Genomic DNA, 11845 nt, shown 5'->3' with positions numbered 1-11845 from the left:
TATGTCACATAACAAGTGCACAGCCTGAGACCTGTTAACCTCTCTGAGTCACTTTTTCCTTTTTTGAGAAAAGAGGGTAACAGCACCTTTCTGTGAAATGAGGATGAGATTCAAGAAAGAGCAACATAAGCATGGAAGCATGTTCTAATAACAATTAGAAGTAAGGAGTTAAGCAATCACGGATGATGACTCAGCATTCCAGGGATGACAGGCTGTCCTGGGTGTCTGGTGTCCTTTCCTTACCGTGATTAGGTGGCGGCCTAATCGCGTCTCTGTTCCAGATATTATGTCCTTGCTCAAGGCTGGTTGTGAGGGAGGAATGATGTCACTGATGCCCATCCCTTTTATCAAAAACCTAAATGAATAGATGAATGGTTTCCCAGAAGCTTCCTTGCATCTGTCAACATGTGTCCTGCCTAGAACTATACCATATGACCAATCCTAGCTACAAAGGAGACTGGGGATTAGAGTGGAGCATTTTTGGCACAAGCAAAATTGGATTGTCTGACCCCTTATATAAATTATATTAATTATCTTAAAGGCACTTATAAAAATTATAATAATATTTTGGATAAAGATAGGCACAGAGCAGACGCCCACTGACCTCCATGAGCTCAATAACGAGACTTGTTCAGTGTGCTCCTGTAAACTCCACTGTGAGAGCTTTTGCTTTACTGGAGTACTGTCATATAAGCTGGTGGTGGGCACATAATACATGGCCAGGAATTACAAGGGGCTGAATCAGTAATATTTATTTCAACGAAGGTATTCAATTCAAACAACAGTAAGTAAGTGCCTATTATATTCAAATTATGGTCCAGGGGCTGTAAGAAGTATAGTGATTCTAATGACATACCGAAAGGGACTATATTCTGATAGGCAGGTAAACTTGAGTCCAGACAACCCAAGCCACACGCACAAGGAGCATAACCAGAGATTTAAATGAAGACTCTAGAAATATAAAGCAATAACAATTATTTTCCACTAGAAATTAAGTGGAGAGTCAACTGGAAGATTGGTGAGGAACACTGGCAGGGGAGGATCTAAGAGGAAAGGACCGACATCTGCAGTGGCCACGATGTCAATGACTGCGGTAAGACCTCACAAAGTAATTTGTTTTTATTTGGAAGTGAAAGAACAGACTCATGAATGAGTCTTTGGAAAGCAGTGACAAGAGTGGTTTTGATTATTTAACAATTCAAAAGTAAGAACAAAAACAGGATTTCTTTTATGAAGTTAAAAGATTCTAGTATGATGATACCACAGAAGAATATGGAAATTAAATGAGGTTATCTAGTCCAATGGGAAAGAGTAATTGGTTGAAATGGAAACAATTTGTTGTTTTTTGTGAGACCCAAGATCTTGAACAGTAAAACATAAGAAAAAAAATTTAAGTACCAGTGGGAAAATGATACTGCCTCTGATTAACTTTAGAAGCTGGGCACAGATTGAATTTGTTATCAAGGAAGCTGTAAGAGAGCCCCAAATAAATCAGTTTGGTTCCAAATTTACCTTAGGTTGAAAATGGTCTGATCAAAATGTTTCCCATACTGCATGGAAGGAAAACCTCTATCAAAAGCATGTTGGCATTGCTATATTAGTTTCTTTTAATACCAGTTTCAGCAAATATTTTAAGATGATTGAGGCATGAAAATCTGTTTGAGATTAAAAACCTGCTGTTAGCCCAAGGAATGTAATAGTAAATGAAATGTCAGGAAAAATTCAGTGTACATGTTTGAGCTTGTAGAACAACCGTGTTCAAAGGAAATTAAACTGAAAAAAAAATTTGTTTCAATATGGCCAATTCATGACTATATTAGATAGTTTATAAAAACCTCTTGTTCAGTGGCTACATTATAAAACTCTTTCTGTGTAAGTATACATTCCCTTCTCTGATGCTAAGAGCTAATGTTTATTGAGCATTTACTATATTCTAGCTACTGTGCTAATTAAATTACACTCTTTGTCATTTAATCTTCTCGGCAACCTAATGAGGTAGAAACTATTTTTAATTCTCCTTTAGCAATGAGAAAACTGCAGAGTGGTAGTGTGTCTGTGGTACCACTGTTATTAAGCAGAAACGTTAAGACTGGACCCTTTCTGGACTCTTTCTCACCGGTAACCATACTCTCATGTACTATTTCTGTTGTTTGGATTCGCTAGATATGTTTCAAAAAAAGTTGGGGGTAGAGAGGAGAACTTGGGTGATTGACATACCCTTGATACTAATACCCGTGATTCTATCTTATTCAAGTTATTGAATTAAGTTTAAACTAAAGTATTCTCAGCTCTATAAAGAAAGTCTTCCATTAAACATTAGACATAATTCTACACCCATTTTCCACCATTGAGCAAGTTTACCTCTGGAAAAGACTAGTTTCCATTAGGTGAGAAGATTTTGTGTATTCAGCTAGGGAAATAAAAAATGTTTTATGGTATGATAACTATAAGAGTTTAAGAAATACATTATGGTTCTAGGACTCAGGTATGTTCCTTTTTATATATTCTCTTTAATGTTTAATGAGGAAATACCTTGTTTGATTTCCCTTCTTTGAAAGGGAACATTCATTTCTGAAAGTTATAAATCTGACTGTGGTTGTATTTCATGTAACAAAAGATTTTGAAATGAAAAAAATACAAACAAGAGAACTCCACAAAAATGGTGTTATTTATACTGTTATTTATAATTTGAATACTGTTATTTATAATTTTTGATGGCATTATGGTACAATTACATTGATAGAAACATGACCTTCTTTCATTAAATGACTGCCTTTATGGTTTCCACGAGCCATTCTTCCTTCTCACGGAGCATGGTCCTGGGGAGCTCTGTAAAAAGGACCCGTCTTGAGCGTGGTTCATGTTGCCGGAGGATTTGGGGCACAGAACGAAGAGAAGTGGAGACCTGCGGGGAAAAGGAGAAGAAGCTGAAAGCTAGGAAATGTCTGAAAATTTAAGTCTATAAAATCAGGCAGTGCAAACACAGGAGCCCAAGTAAAGTATATTACAGAGCATCTATGAGCCAATTTGGAAAGTTGAGCCCAGAAGATTCCCCTTGGGCACAAGATAGGAGGTAAGGATTCTCTTACAGGTTGGCAGCAGTAGATCTAGATGCTGGGAAAGAGATCAATTTTAGGCACTTAAAGTTATTAAAGTCTCATTTTCACAATGGAATCTCTCAACAGTGGACAGTTCAGCTAACAGGATAATTTAACTGGGAAAAGAATTTACCCAAAATATTCCTGAAGGACTGATACAAGAAACTTTTTACTGAGGCAAAAACCCAGAATTTATTAAATTGTACCATGGACATTCTACAAGCAAATCTAATATTAAAGGTATTAGAAGTTTTTCCCCCCACAGGGACTTTTATTCCTTGACCTAACTTTGCCCCTGGATCCAAAATTCATACAAATTAAGTGGTGAAATGTTTGAATTACCTTAAAATGACACATTATGAATTTAAAGCAGAAGAAGGGAAGATGAACTAACATTTGCCTAAAGTAACAGATTCACTAATTGCAAGCTTAACAGAGAAAGTGTTCATGAGAATAAAAATACCATAAGGAAATCATAATTCAGGAAATTTCTTTATGATGTAAAAGTCTTATAGGTAAAAAAACATATATATATATATAATATTAATATATATATGTGAGATTTTGCCCTAATGAATTATTATACAGTCAAATAGAAAAGACTTTAGGACCCACAAATCACCACTCCCGTGTACTAGGCGCCTGCTGCACATCAGATACTGCCTTCGTGCTTGACCTGTTGAGGGCTGTCTCCTCTGGGCTTCGCATCAAACCCCCAGAGTAGCTGCAACTCCTCCCTGCACAGATAAAGATGCAGGTGCAGATAAGAAACAGGCTCCCAGAAGGTTCCATGATTTGCCGGATGTGGGATTAGAAGTCTTTCATGTGTGTCTCCAAAACTTGACTTTTGAGGATAGATATGCCTATTAATTCTACTTTTCCCCATGTTATTCATTGTCACATAAACAAGGGAGATATATGTTCCAAGGGGGCATCCTAGGAACCCTTGAATCGTATATTATTAGATTGTGCTAAAAGCATACAATTGAAAGGAAATTTTGTATCATCACCTTTGAACATTTCAGGGTAAATCTTTTCAATGACTTGAATTTGTTTTATAATGTATTTTTAATTTTTTAATAAACATATAATGTATTGTTAGCCCCAGGGGTACAGGTCTGTGAATCACCAGGTTTACAGACTTCACAGCACTCACCATATCACACACCCTCCCCAATGTCCATAACCCCACCCCGCCTCTCCCCCACTCCCCCCAGCAACCCTCAGTTTGTTTTGTGAGATTAAGAGTCTCTTATGGTTTGTCTCCCTCCCGATCCCATCTTGTTTCATTTATTCTTTTCCTACCACCCAAACCCCCACGTTGCATCTCCACTTCCTCATATCAGGGAAATCATATGATAGTTGAATGACTTGAATTTTGATGAAAGCATTGGTTTCCCTTCTATAACTGCCTTTTTTTTTTTTTTTTGTCCAGGCTTTAAACAAATTGACAGATAAGATGAAGAGTAATGTGTAAGGAAAATGAAAATATTGCTAGCCACACCCTCCAACCAGCAAAAAAAAACAGAACAAAACCTCCCAACAACTAACAAGGGTTACGTTTCCAAGGGCTAACTAAGCCTGGTAAATGAACCCAGAATTAGACTTACCCACCCAGTCAAGGCATTAGGGACCAACGGTTTTAGGAGAAAGCTGGCCCCCCAGACCAATAGAGAAACTGTACAGTTGGGAGCCAATAGCTCTCAAGAGGGAAAATGGGCTAGCTTTGCACGCCCAGTTCTTTCTTTTGAAATTTATCTATCAGATCAACCACTCCATCTCCATATGGCAGAGGAAAGGGGCAGACAAGAGGTAGGTTTTATAGTAGTAGAATCACCTTCAGAGAAAGAAAACACAGGGTTCCCTTGAACAGATTTGTTTGGTTTCTTCTTCTTCACTGGCTAAGCTCCTCAGCCCTTGCATGCATGATTGGTGGTGGTGGTGATGGGGGCAGTCCTCTCTCTGGGAGATGAGTGTTCTAGCACATTCTAGCTGCTGCCACACACACAAGGCCATTCCTCACCCTCTCTCGGAGACCAATCACTGCGCCCATAGTCTCCTTTTGGCACCACTTCTAGGAAAGATACATTTTGCCCTACGAAGGCTCTGAAGTGAGTTTGCTACTGCATTAATTAATCCACTCCAGGGCTACTCTAGGTAAGCATTGACAATTTACTTGCTACTTCTATTTTCCATCCCAAGTTATGTTCAGCTGTGCTTTCCAACATAACCTGTCACTGGTTCTACAAGGAGGTTTAATGACATTATTGAGAATTAAATATATAAATGGTACAATAATAAGATGCCAGAAAAGCTCAGTAGAAGCCCTCTTTCTGCTTCCTCTTCTGTTCTTCCTTCAGAGAGGAAGGCCACACTTACTAAGCTTTAAATAAAGTAATGTTTAAAATTTAATTTTCTTGATAATATGAGTTAAAAGTTAGAATTTAAAATAATGCCCAATTTTTAATTCTGCTAGAGGTTTTTCTTAATTGGGTACATGAAAATGGGGTGTATTTCTTCAGGACCTCATATATTTTATTAATTTAACACAGTGTCTGACATGTCTCTCTCTCTAGAGTCCAAAGAATTAATAGAGCATGAAGGCATGTAACTACACTGTGCCTGTAGATACCAACTTTATGAAAAATGGGCAACCCTTGGGTCCTAGAATGTTTTCCCAGGTAAAAAATCCCTTGAACTCATGTAATATTAACTGAAACTATAGTAAAAGCTCAGTTATTTCTAAATGAAAGAAGGCATATTAATTTGTCTTTTCCTATATGATAAATCACCCCAAAACTTAGTAGCTTATAACAACAAACATATCATCCCATGGTTCCTGTGGTTCAGGAATCCAAGAGCACTCTTTCTGGTTGGGTCTTACTCAGAGGGTGTGTCCCACTGCCCTCCAGGGCTGTGGTCAGCATTTCCAAACCCACTCACGTGGGACCTTCTCACCAGACATTGGCCAAACACCTCAATTTTGCACCATGCGATCCCCTCCAAAGGCTGCCAGAGTTCCTCAGAACATGGCAGTTGGGTTCCCCCAGAGCCAGTGGTCTGGCAGAGAGAAAGAGGAAGAGTGATATGGCACTGTCATTTAGTCCTAAGTTCTGAGTCATGCACCGTGTTTTCTGTCTTACTCTATTCTTTAGAAATGAGTCACTTGGGGTGCCAGGGTGGTTCCGTTGGTTGAATGTCTGACTCTTGTTTTCGGTTCAGATCATGATCTCAGGGATCATGGGAGGAGCCCCTCCTTGGCTCTATACTCATTGGGGAGTCTGCTTGAGATTCTCTCTTCCTCTGCCCCTCTCCCATGCATATGGTTTCTCTTTCTCTCTCTCTCAGATAAATAATTCTTAAAAAAAAAAAAAACGAGTCACTCAGTATAATAATAACTTCAAAAGAGAATATTACACAAAGGTTTTAGTACTAGCAGGTAGGGAACATTGGAGGCCATCTTGGGGACTGGCTCCCTAAAACAGGTGATAGAAATTAAAAAATCTTAATTTTTATTCTCACCAAGATGGCACTGGTGAGTCGATACAAGGTAAGCGGAATCTATGATTTGTTCATTTAAATTTAATAGGGGTAAATCTCCAGTAAAAAGGTTTAGTACAATGCACCTACCATTTCTAGCAAAGAAATCTGCGCAGTGTTCTTAATTTCCATTTCCTCTTTGAGTGCTGTGTTCTTGGCACTTGAGTACTATGTAGACAATGAACTCTGTCTGGTCAGATAGCTACTATGTATCTTGTAACAATAATTTTCAATCCTCTCCACAGTGGCTAATGTTTCTGCCTCTTGTGATAGAGTTGCTTCAGCCCAAGAAATTTGTTTTTAGTGATGGCTTTCATCTTGTCCCCATACTTATTTCAACCAGAAAAATACTAGCAACATTTTCTTGTGATGAAACTCCTGTGGATGCTTCCAAAGCCTGTGCCACTTGGGCTCTGCCATACGCTCCTCAAGACACTGTCTTTCCTCTGCTTGTTTCTTAGTCAGATCTCCACATTATAGAGTGAGACCATTGAAAGCCCCCTACAGTGACTATACCCCCTTGATACCTATCCTCTGTTTTTCCAAGTAGTTTCCATTTGAGCCTGTGGAGATCCTCATAAATCCACGGTCCTTTCCATGGTCCTGACTAGAGAGACTAAATCCAGGCAATTGATCATTGATCTATTGCTGCTCACCAAACCTGCCACCAACAAGGTAAAGATAGACCCCCAGAACACTCCATGGCACATGTGAAACTCAGCTGCCTGGTAGTTTAAAAGCAACTGTATCAGGGGTCCCTGGGTGGCCCCATTGGTTAAACATCCACATCTTGATTTCAGCTCAAGACATGATCTCAGGGTCTTGGGATCAATCAAGCCCTGCATCGGGCTCCACACTGGGCATGGAGCCTCCCCCTGAGGTTCTCTCTTTCCCTCTGCTCTCTCTCCTTTGCTCTCTCTCTCTCAGAAATATATAAATCTTAAAAAAATAAATCAACTATATCAGAGTCTACAAATTTATGGAAAAACTCCGGTCGTCTCTAGAACTTCCTGGAGTTCTGAGGTCTCTCTAGTGGCTGACATCTGTTGTGGTTTTGCATGTATATGTTATATGCGAGTGTATTTCAAGGTCAAGAAGCAATCAGTTTGGTTCTAAACTGCTGATGCCTTTTGCTGATGCCTTTTGTTGCCTTGTACATCTTTGTTGAGGTTGCTCTAGACTTACCTCCGTAGAAAGGTGCTTCAGTGAGGTGTGTGAGTCAGTAAAGGGGGCAGAAACAAGCCAGCAGGGGGTTCACGAATGGAATACCCTCCAGAGGAAGAAAGCATAGAAGCTTTCTCTTTTAACAAAAACAATTCAGGCTCTCTCTCGGGCTGAAAGAAGAAAAACACCTCTCTTACACTACGCGTGTGTTGATTGTTCTTCTAAAAGTGTAGCTATTGCTTTGTAACACTATTATTTCCACTGTGGGATTTGAGGAAGAGATGAGCACAGACACCAGAAAAGAATCCGTTTTTCAAGAGAAAGCTCTCCCACTTGCCGCCTGCCCTGCTGGCTGCACCTCACCGTGTGCCCGGTGCCCGACTCCTGCCTCCCCCCGGCCACCTTCTCAGATGTCAGCGGGGATCTCCCGAACGCCAAGTGCAACAAACTCCCCAAACTCCCCCTCCAATGGGCTCTCTCTTTGATATTTGAGACTTGGCTTTTTGAAATGGTGTGTTTTATTTTTGGGGATCACTTTTTCAAAATTCTCATCTGCCTAGACTTCCTTAACCATGCATTCTCCAAAGTGTTGGCTGCATCTCCGAAAGCTCTTTTCCTCTCTCTCCAGACTCATCACCAGTCCTGAGTTCTTAAAGAAGGGATTCCAGACGTCTGTCCCCAGGGCTGGTGTCTTCTAATCACATGTTCTGCAGTGAGATTGCGTTCTGCCCTGGCTTCGAAGGCAGTCTCCAGAAGGGGCACTCAGGGCGCTGTAGCCTTAGCCCTAACCTGAACTTCTGGCTTCCGACTGAATAGAGCAGTATTTTCATTTTTCAGGGTAACCAGGGTAATGTAAATATGTGCAAAACTAAGATCTATCTATCTATCTATAGACCTATAGGTAGATAGATAGATATAGATATATATCTGTATATCAACACTAAGATTGATTGATTGATTTTCTACCAGAAACCAATTTCCTTCATATATTCCTTATCCCAGCCAATCCGGTCCCCATTCTTGAAGTCACTGATGCCAGGAACAACACGATCATCGTCTGTTGCCACTTGCTCATTTCCCATGGTCACCCAGGCACATTGGAGGGTGTGTATTGCAGGGGTCTGTCCAGCTCTGGACTCAGACCTGGATTCAGTCCCAGCTCTACCATTTCTTTGCTACATGACCTTGAACAAACTCCTTAACCTCCCTGAACCTCAATTCTCCCAGCTGGAAAACAGGGATACTAAGCAGAAAGCAGCTCCCAGGGCTGTTTGGAAGACTGAACGGACAAGAGTGCCGGCGTCCTCACTCCGGTAAAGGGCGCAGAGAAGTCAGCCTGTGTCTGTTTCAGGCGCATCGCTGTGCTGGTTCTAACCCTGGACCGTCTTTGGGTTGTGCGCCCCACCTTTATTTCCACGGCCACTGCCTTAGTTGAATTCCTTTGGTTTTCCCATGTGGATTATTGCATTGGACTGGCCTCCTTGTTTATATTTTCTTGCCCTTTAAATCCATCATTTGTTCTGTCACACGCTTTCTCTTACAAAAGCCCGGAAATGTTCATGCCACACTCTGCTACTTTCATGCTCCCGTGGCTTCCCATTTGCTGTAAGATCATGTCCGGTCCCTAGCACGGGATCCAAGTCCTTGATAATCTGCATACAGCTTGCTGTCCTCATCACATGCTTAGGCTGCAGTCACACTGGGCTCTGCAGTGCTCCCGAGGGCACTTTTCCTAAACCCCTGACTTTTCTGAAGAAAGAAAGAAGAAATCCCTCAGCCTGAAGTTCTCTGTGCCGTTGCAGATATAAGCTAAAATTCCTTTCCTTTCTGCCTAATTAGCAGATTTTCCTCTTACTGTCCTCACCATTTTTTAACCTCATTGTCGTGATTTATAGGTTCATTTCTGCAACAACTTTGTAAGCTCCTTGAGAGCAGAAACCTTGTCCGAGTCTCTGGACACAGTCCTAACAGCGAACAGATGAGGAGGAGGCATTTATGTACGTGAATCTGTAACTCTCAACCGTCCTAGGTTGGGAGCTTTAAATTGTGGATTCTACGCTGTTGCCAAATTTATATGTTTATGTTTTTATAATTATGTGCCTCTTTTCTAGTTGGAGGACACTGTGCAAGGAAACGCATGGCCCGTTCCTGGCAGCGTGCCGTGTGAGCCCGCCTGTGAGGAACAGAGGGAAAGCGGGAGGCAAGACGTTCGCAGTAGCACAGTGAAGATGTTAAAAATTAAATCTGAAATACAATAAGTAAACAAATCAATGTAAAACTCTGTAATTAAAAGAACAAGAACAGCATCAGCAAGAATCCAGATGGAAGGTGTTTTCTGAAATTAACATCAGTCTCTCACACCCTAAGAGTCATTGGTTCTAACTTTACTTAGAAACAGGTACTGTTAAAAGAAATTCGACTTTATTTAGTGCCACATCATCGACAGATACACTTTCCAGTGTTCACGCAGTTTTATTTCGGAGTCTCGTTTATTTCTCGTTTTTATTGAAGTTCTACGCCAAATGTGAGCCCTGTGGAGTTAATGAGCAGAAGCATCCTTTTCTACCCCTATTAAAACTTGACTGTTGGCTATATTACACTGAACACACCTCAGCTTCTTAAACAAGGTGCCAATATAGGTTGCACTACTTAAAAAGAAAATTAAGAAAGGCACCTTGGTGTCATGTATTGGAACCGTTCCAAATCCCTGAATGCCTGCTAATGTAGTCTTCATTTTCAAAATAAATGAAATCTCCAGTCTCTTGGTTGAAACACAATTTGTCTGTTTAAACCTCTGTTTTCAAACATTTATCACACCTCATAATTCCTCCTGTGATACCAGTACCCTAATTTCAAGACACATCTTCAAATATAAAGCTAGTAAACATAGAAACTTCTTTTGTTGTCTCTACTTATTTTAAGATTTTGATTATTTTCTAAGTGTAAAATCTATATGTGTTATAGAAAAATAGAGAAAAGCAAAAAATTTTATTTTATATCCAGATGTATCGACTCTTTCTATTGTAACATTTCTAGGTCTTTTCCTATGTGTTTTACAACCTCTTATATACTTTCGTTCTGCTACAGAGTCTTCTAAAGTTGTGTCCTTATTTTGTCATTTAACATTATAACACGTTTTCCCACATTAGTAAAACTCTTTGCATGCAAATTTTAATGGTCTTATGCATACAGTTGACCCTTTACCAACTGCATGGGTCCATTTACATATGGAATTTTTAAATAAATATAGTACAGTACTGTAAATATATTTTCTCTTCCTTATGGTTCGTTTTTTTTTTTAGGATTTTATTTATTTATTTGTCAGACAGAGAGTGAGAAGCATAGAGAGAGAGCCCACAAGTCGGTGGGAACAGCAGACAGAGGAAGAAACAGACTCGCCACCGAGCAAGGGGCATGATTCAGGACTCGATGCCAGGGATCATGACCCAGGTGGAAGAAGGACACTTAAACAACCGAGGCTCCCAGCTGCTCCTTCCTTATGGTTTTCTTAGTGACATTTTCTGTTATGTAGCTTACTTTATTATAAGATTACAGTATATACTACACATAACATACAAAATATGTGTTGATCAACTCTTTATGTTATTGGTAAGGCCTTTCATTCAACAATAGGCTATTAGTGGTTAAGTTTAGGAGGGAGTCAAAAGTTCTATGCAGACTTTTGAGTGCACAGAGGTCGGTGCCCCTAATCTCTCTACATTGTTCAAAGGTCAGTTATATATCACCATTTATTAACCATTCCCTTATTACTAGGTGTTTTAGTGTATTTTAAGGTTTTAGACATTACAGCGATGCCCTAAGCAATTCTGTTGTCATAAAACTTGTCTTCAAGAGTGAGATAGACAGAAAATCTGTTGGTTTTTCTTTTTTTTCAGCTTACAGGTCTTCCCACTCTCATAGAAACAGAAGCCCATTTTGAATGGGAAATCCATTTCATTACATCTTTGAAATCACTGTCAGCCTTGCAATGAGCACATATTAGCATGAATTTTTTGTTTATTTATTTATTATTATTATTATTT

General features: G+C 39.8%; 1 long non-coding RNA gene across 1 annotated transcript; it reads left to right on the top strand.

The window, feature by feature from the left end:
* Nucleotides 1-5744: 5744 nt before the first annotated feature.
* Nucleotides 5745-11267, top strand: LOC116582009. Its single transcript, XR_004282345.1, has 4 exons — nt 5745-5779; nt 9698-9799; nt 9914-10200; nt 11128-11267. It is a non-coding gene; the product is annotated as an uncharacterized LOC116582009 (long non-coding RNA).
* The last annotated feature ends 578 nt before the right edge of the window (nt 11268-11845 follow it).

Source organism: Mustela erminea, chromosome 21 (genome assembly GCF_009829155.1).
Source record: "Mustela erminea isolate mMusErm1 chromosome 21, mMusErm1.Pri, whole genome shotgun sequence".
NCBI classification, from domain to species: Eukaryota; Metazoa; Chordata; class Mammalia; order Carnivora; family Mustelidae; genus Mustela; species Mustela erminea.
This window is presented reverse-complemented; position numbering and strand designations above follow the sequence as displayed.